The sequence below is a fragment of the Camelina sativa genome, chromosome 5 (assembly GCF_000633955.1).
Source record: "Camelina sativa cultivar DH55 chromosome 5, Cs, whole genome shotgun sequence".
Classification (NCBI taxonomy): Eukaryota; Viridiplantae; Streptophyta; class Magnoliopsida; order Brassicales; family Brassicaceae; genus Camelina; species Camelina sativa.
Window position 1 is genome coordinate 22,978,684 of NC_025689.1, and position 7,602 is coordinate 22,986,285.

General features: G+C 33.1%; 1 pseudogene; it reads left to right on the top strand.

Annotated features, from left to right (window-relative positions):
- Positions 4,668-5,860, top strand: LOC104789496 (annotated as a pseudogene).

Below are 7,602 nucleotides of genomic sequence, written 5' to 3' on the forward strand. Positions count from 1 at the left end.
AAAAACGTGGTTAATGTGGAAGTGTGCGTTTGTACTGAACTTTTGTGACCTTTTTTTAGTCTCTATTATGTGGTAAAAGAGTGACAAATGCGTCGTAATGTGCGACGCTTTTTGTGGTGGTTGCAAAAGAGTTGCAAAACAGTCGGTTAGTGATGTCGGCAAAAAACGTGATAAATGTTTAGTTTGCGTTTGTACTGAACTTTTTCGAGCTTTAAGTTGTCTCAATTATGTGGTAATGAGTGACAAAAGAGTCGTAATTTGCGACGTTTTTGATTGTAGTCGCAAAGCAGTCGCAAATTTTATACTATATATAACACATCGCTCTCACTATTCCATTCATATCACTCTCATTCATTTGTAAGAAGAGAGACAGAAGAAAAAAAAAGTAGAGAAAAAGAATATTTTTTTTTAGAAGAGAAAGAAAAAAAATAAAAAGATTGGTTTTTTTAGAAGAGAAGAAAAAAAAAGATTTATTTTTAGAAAAAAAAAGGAAAGCTATGTGGAATTCATCTCGAGAGTGGATGTATAATAGGATCGATGGAAGAACAAATAATATATCTAAAGATTTTTTGGCGGGGGTGGAGCAGTTCATGAATTTTGCAAACAGACAGTCTTTAGCACAAAGCAGTGGAGGTAGGTTTCACTATCCTTGCGTTAAATGTTAGAACGAGGTTATTTTGCATGGTACGACAATATCTAATCATTTGCATAGTAAAGGATTTATGCTAAATTATTATGTATGGTCTGAACATGGTGAAGATTATGACGTGCTAGGGGTAGGAACTAGTAGTCATTATCCTAATACAAATTATACTAGTACTAGTAGTCAGCATGGTAGTCAACCTGGTAGTCAGCCAATAGGATTTGAGGGAAATGTATATGCTGAGATGGTGAATGATGCATTTCATGGTACCACGCCTTTTAATGAGTATCATGAGTATGAAAGTGGATATGATCATGGATATGATCATATCCATGAAGAACCCACTGAAGAGGCGAAACGGTTCTACGACATGTTAGATGCTGCAAATACTCCACTTTATGATGGATGTCATGAAGGTCATTCGCAACTATCATTGGCGTCTAGGTTCATGAACATCAAGGTTGATAATAATTTGTCTGAGGCATGCATGGACGATTGGGCTGAATTGTTTACGGAGGTTTTACCAGACGGTAATCAAGCTACTGGTTCATACTACAAGACAGAGACTTTAGTGCGAAAGATAGGATTGCCATACCATACAATTGATGTATGTATAGAGAATTGTATGCTCTTCTGGAAAGAAGATGGGAATTTAGAGCATTGCAAGTTCTGTGGAAAACCAAGGTACAAATGGAGGTTGATGGTCCTGATGCTACAGACCACTCGTCGCCAGACTCTACTTATGCAACCATCCCCGTTCAAGATAAAAATGACATTTTTTTGAAGGTAACTACTTGTACATTTGTCTTTGTTTTGCCTATGTTGATTGTCTTATTTAGCTAACTTATGTATCTGATTTTGATTGATATATTTTTGACTGATGCTTAAAGTGAGTCTTGATGTTGATAATCTAGTGTAAGATTTTGACATAAAAACTTATAATCATGATTCTTGCCTTATGTTTGTCTTGTGAATGCTTATCTCTTTTTATTTTCATAAAATTGGTTTTGTGAATGATTGTCTCTTTCTATGTCTTAGTGTACTGTAATAGATGCCAAGGGAACCCCCTATGGACTTGGAAGTCTGTATGAGATAATCAGCAAAGGGAGGAGAAAGGCAAGTGATTCAAACTCTACTCCTACTTCACTCTTAGAGATTCAAGAACAACTTGAGGTTGCTCGTCGTAACCTCGCTGATCAAGAAGAAGAAAATGCTCGACGTGTCAGAGAAGATGCTCGACGTGATGAGGAGCAACGTAATGCTCAAAACCGCATCTCAACCTTGGAGATGCTCGTCTCCTACTTGAAGAGCAGTGATCCCGGTGTTGCAGAATTCATGGCATCTCAAGCACCAACCCATGCGCCATTCGCCCCAGCAGCCAACAACAGTACTCCAGCCACAGCAGTTAATGTCAACCCACCCGCACCAACCACTTCAGGAGCTAGTTCACCAGCTACTTCACCAATCACTTCACCAATCACTTCACCAGCTATTCCACCAACCACTTCTCCTTTGTCAGCATCAACCTCTCGTACTTAACTTAATATTTCACTCTTAAGCCTCTATAACTATTTTTTGGGTTGTGTTCTAAGATTTCTAACTACTAGAACTATTTTCTGGATGGATCGATGAATGATTTGTATCTTTTTGTTTAATATCATTCAAACTCGGGATTTAATTTTAATTTCTGGTTTTTCTTTCAAATTCAATTGTCTATAGTCACAAATGAATTGCGAAAGATAGACTAATTTGCGACCATTTACATTTATAAAAAACACAAACCATGTAACAAATTCGTTGTAAACAGGTCACAATTTTGCGACACCAATACTTAGTCTTTAGTCAGTCACAAACGATTCAGACTATTTAGCGACTTCTGTGACTAACATGGCGACAACTTTACGACCAAATTTCAGATTTTTAAAAGTTCATCCTCAAAATTGTAGTATTAACTCAGTCTTCAAAACGTTGCACAATGTGACTACTAGATCGTCTACAATGAGTCGTAATATACGACTGAATCATTTGGTCACTATATCATCGGTAATTACGACGTTATAGTGTTGTCTCAATGTAGTCGCTATTTAACGACTACAACTGCTGTCTATAGAGTGTCGCACATAAGCGACGGTTTTGCGACCAAAATATTTTGTGACCAAATATTAGCGACCGTTTCTATCAGTCTTTAAACAGTCATACATAGCGACTTTGCGACTGATTTAAGACGAATTTGTTGGTCACAAACGTCGTGTTTTCGTGTAGTGGTGCCATTATAGAGTATTCAATTCTCATAAACAGCACTTGTACTTGAAATTATTAAATGTTCTGTTTCCAAATCTAATACAACATCGCTAAAATTTCAAAATAATACTATATTTCAAAATTAAATACTAAATCCTACCCTCTCAAAACTATACACTAAATGTAAAAAATTAAGAACCCAAACTTAAAAAAAAATTAAAAAATTAATTTTAAAATATTACAATTGTGTTAAATAGTATTATTTTGAAAATGTGTGGAGTGTGTGCTATTTTGTATATAAAACATGTTTTAGTGTTATTTTAGGGTATATCTCATTTGAAAATCCTTAATAATTATGAAAATCAAGATACTGTATATAAATTTTAAAATAAAATATTTTTACCTATGGATTTGAATCCTTCTATTTTTACTTTCAAATCTATTTAAACATAAAAGGGTTTTGAAATTCAAAAAGGAATCATTAAATGAATAACATAAGATTTTATAAGTATTTATAAATCATATAACCAATAACCCATGATTTTGATAATTATTTTAAAACCAATAATTTAATAACACATGCTTTTTGTTTGTATTTTCAAATCCATTAAACTTCATGAGCCAATTACCCCTTCTAAATGTAATCTTTTCATTTGTAGGATTTATTATTTACTGTATAAAATAAATTTAAATTGAATTCCTTTTCCTTTCTTTTTTTTTTAGTTTTTTCCTTATCTTTCTAAGATTAGCAATTGATTTCATAATTTATTTAATTTTAATGAAAATAAAAGAGATATTTATTTACCTTTTCTTTAAATCTAAGTATAAATAAGATTTACTGTTTTCCGTATTTATGTTAACATAATGTCAAAATCTTATCTAAGTACAAATAAAGATTAACTAAATTGAAATTAATACTTCTGTGTCTATGTATTTAATGATTGATTGATATGGAGACCTAAAACTAGAAAAAACCTTTTTTATAATTATGTGGGGAAAAATGCCAAAAAACCCCGAAGTTATTTTTATTTGGACGTTTAATACCCAATGGTTTTAGATTGGAATAAAAATACACCAAAAAATAAAAACGTGTCATTTAAAACCTAAACTGATACGTGTTGTTATTTTCATACCCACGATTTTTCAACAAATTCAAAATTCCACTTTTACCCTGGTTATCTAATAAATTATTAATTTCTAATTAAAAATTCTCGGTTTTCTATTAACCATGTCATACCAAAAATTTATCCTGGTTATCTCTCTTCTTCCTCTTTCCCTCTCTAATCGTCGTTTTTGGGTTTTTAATCTTGGTTTAAGCACGGGTCAACATTGGTTTTTGGGTTTTTAATCAGAGGAACGACGATTAGAGAGAGAGGAAGAGGAAGAAGAGAGATAACCGGTTTTAATTTTTGGTATGACATGGTTAACAGAAAACCGAGAATTTTTAATTAGAAATTAATAATTAATTAGATAACCAGGGTAAAAGTGAAATTTTGAATTTGTTGAAAAATTGTGGGTATGAAAATAACAATATTTACTATTTTAGGTTTTAAATGACACGTTTTTATTTTTTGGTATATTTTTATTCCAATCCAAAACCATTGGGTATTAAACGTCCAAATAAAAATACCTTCGAGTTTTTTTTGGCATTTTTCCCTAATTATGTGGCACATACATATCTTTGCTCAATCTGTCTCCTTAATTACGTCTATAAATGCATCAATACAAAAACTCACAAAAAATGACATCAAGGAAATAAGAAAAATCTTAATTTCTTCCCGTCATGGACAGCTTACCTCGGCATCTCCTCGAAGAGATTCTCTTCAGAATAGACCACAGATCTCTGGCCATGATGCAATGCACAAATAGATCTCTTCAGTCTCATATATCCAAAAACACTAATTTTGAATCCGAATACTTCTCTCGGATCAGATCCAGTTTGCTATGCGTTTGCGTAGCAGGAAACTATGGCTACCGTTTTCTCTGCTACGACCACATTTACGGCAATTCTAGGTCACCGAGAAGAAAAGAAACCTTGATGAAGTGTCATCTTTCGGGCTATTCCTCTGGCCTTCTTCTACTCTTCTACGGTTGTCACTTCGTCGTAAATCCTCTCACAAAAAAAATTTCGATTGTTGAATAACTGTAGGTCAACGATTGTCCCTGATCTTCGACGAGGTCCTGAACAAAAGCTAGGGTTCGCGGTTGATCAGATTGATCGAACCACCCAGAGTTTCAAAATCTTCATTATAAACGAGGTGAGAAGTGGCAATGAAACAACGTATGAGTTTGAGATTAACGCAGGAGATTCATGGAAATTATCGGAAACGGCAATTACTTGCTTAACAAGTTATCTCGATTACCGTATGAAAACACCTGCTTATTTGGAGGGATCTCTTCACTGGTTAAGAACCGACGGAAGCATCGTGGCTTTCAACCATAAAACAGAGAAAGCACGACTGATTCCGATCAGATTTCCCAAAGAACTTCGTCCTAGAACGTTGTTCACAGCCGCAGATAATCATTTAACCTTGATATCGGCGACGGAAAAAGTAACTTACGTTTATGCACTCGAGAACATTCTTAGTGATCCCAACTGGGTCCTCGTTAAACAAATTCCGAACGGAGTACTGGACGTGAAGAGGCTAATTAGGTGGCACCCGGAGGATTACGATGGAAAGTGTTTAGTGTTGCGCCGCGAGGTAGTGTCTAAGAAGGGCTATTACAAGCAAGTGGTTCAAGGTCATGGGTACGAGATGAGAGCTAGCTAATAAGTGGGAGGTCATAGGTTCGACTCCAGTGTATTTCCATTCAGTTCTAGACTTTTATCAGTTTACACCGTCGTCGTGTTCGGTGATAGGACTTGATGACAAGCAAGAGATATTGGCTTGTGATCATAATAAACAAATCTCCTTTATAAACCCCATTATGGAATTAATGGAACCTCTATCACCGAAAGAAAAATTGAAAAACTAGCTAATTAGGAAAAGACTGGTTGAACAAAATAAGCTAATAATATGTGTGGACTATGGAGTGTGGACTATATGTGTGGGAACATGTATGTATCTTTTGGTTAATGAATAATTTTATTTCTCCATTACAAATGAACTTTATTGATGACAAACCATCTATCTTAACATTTTTAGAATACATTTTTGTGACATCTTTTATTATATTCGTATCCAAACAAGTTCCAACTAAATTCTCTACAATCCTTACAACCAAACACAATCATTTCCTTATTTGATAATATTAATTTCAAATTTCCTAAAATTTAAACTATAATTTTAAATTTCCTATTTCAAATTTCAAATTTCCTAATTTCAAATTTCCTAATTTAAAGCAATATGTTAAATTAAAATATAATTCTCTTTTCACTTTTATTTAATCTTATATTTAATTATTTGAATTACTATTTAACACATAAAGTTAATAAAATATTAGTTTTTTTCAGCATATGATGTGATTTGAATTTTTATAAACGGATATATATTTTAAAAATCTATCTTAACATTTTTGAAGTACATTTTTGTGAAATAATTTTTTTTGAAACGATTTTCCAAAAAATCATGGTCTTAAACACTATTAGTCTAAAATCATTAAGGTTAATCGTGAGAGTATCCCGTCCTGGAGGAAGAGAAGCTATAATTATCAAAAACAGGTCGGTTTAATTTTATATGGTACAACCCGAAATTAGTGAATCGGATTTCATTAATCTAAAACATAAATGATTAAAACTCGGATTATATTTAGATTCCAAAAGTATATTATTGCCAAAAATGTCGCAGTCGTTTTTATTAATTATGTTAGTCGAAACAAGAAACAATATTGAAGATATACTAAAGATACTGTAATATTCTGGTTCTAATAAATCTATTTATAAGCCAAAAAAATCGATCCATCAACTGAATTGTGTATGGTAGGTGGATTATTTACTTGGAGACAAGACAACCCGTTGAAGTTGGCATACATGGTTGGTTACTATTTAGGATCTACTAACATGGAGACAATCATGCATTTGGAATAGAGAACCGACAAATATTTGTTGTATTTTGTGTTTGTAAAAATTGTATAAAGGTTTTCATTCCTTATAAATTAAATATAATCTATTATAGTTTAATAATGTTACAGACATATAGATATATTAACAATACAAAAACTTATATTTATTTAAAATCTAAATATATTTACAAATACAGATGAATTTATTCATATAGTTATTTTAGCAAATTTGATTTTAATTATAGTTCATTGTATTTTTGAAAGTACACATATTTATTGTTCTTCCAAAGTCAACCCATATGATTTTTTTTATTTTTTTTGCCGGCAGAGTACAAGATTAGCTCAAACGAACCAATTAGAAAGAAAATTGTTCACAAAAGTAATTGGATGCGACTCCACTTTAGCTCGACGCGCTAGTTTGTCCGCACTACCATTATGTGATCTGGGAATCTGAACTACAAAAAATGATAGGAACTCAGCCTTATCTTCTTCAATAACGTTCAGATATATCTTGAAAGCAGGCCACTCGGAAGGCGAATACACCATCTTCACCAAATCAGAACAGTCCGTGAGAAAAACAAATTTCTCATTATCCGCACCAATCATACAACGCATTACCCATATAAGGGCTTCCACTTCTGCATGGAGGGGTGACAAGCTACGGCGAGAATTAGATGCACCCATAATGGGAGATTCTCCCTCAGGAGAAATGCAAT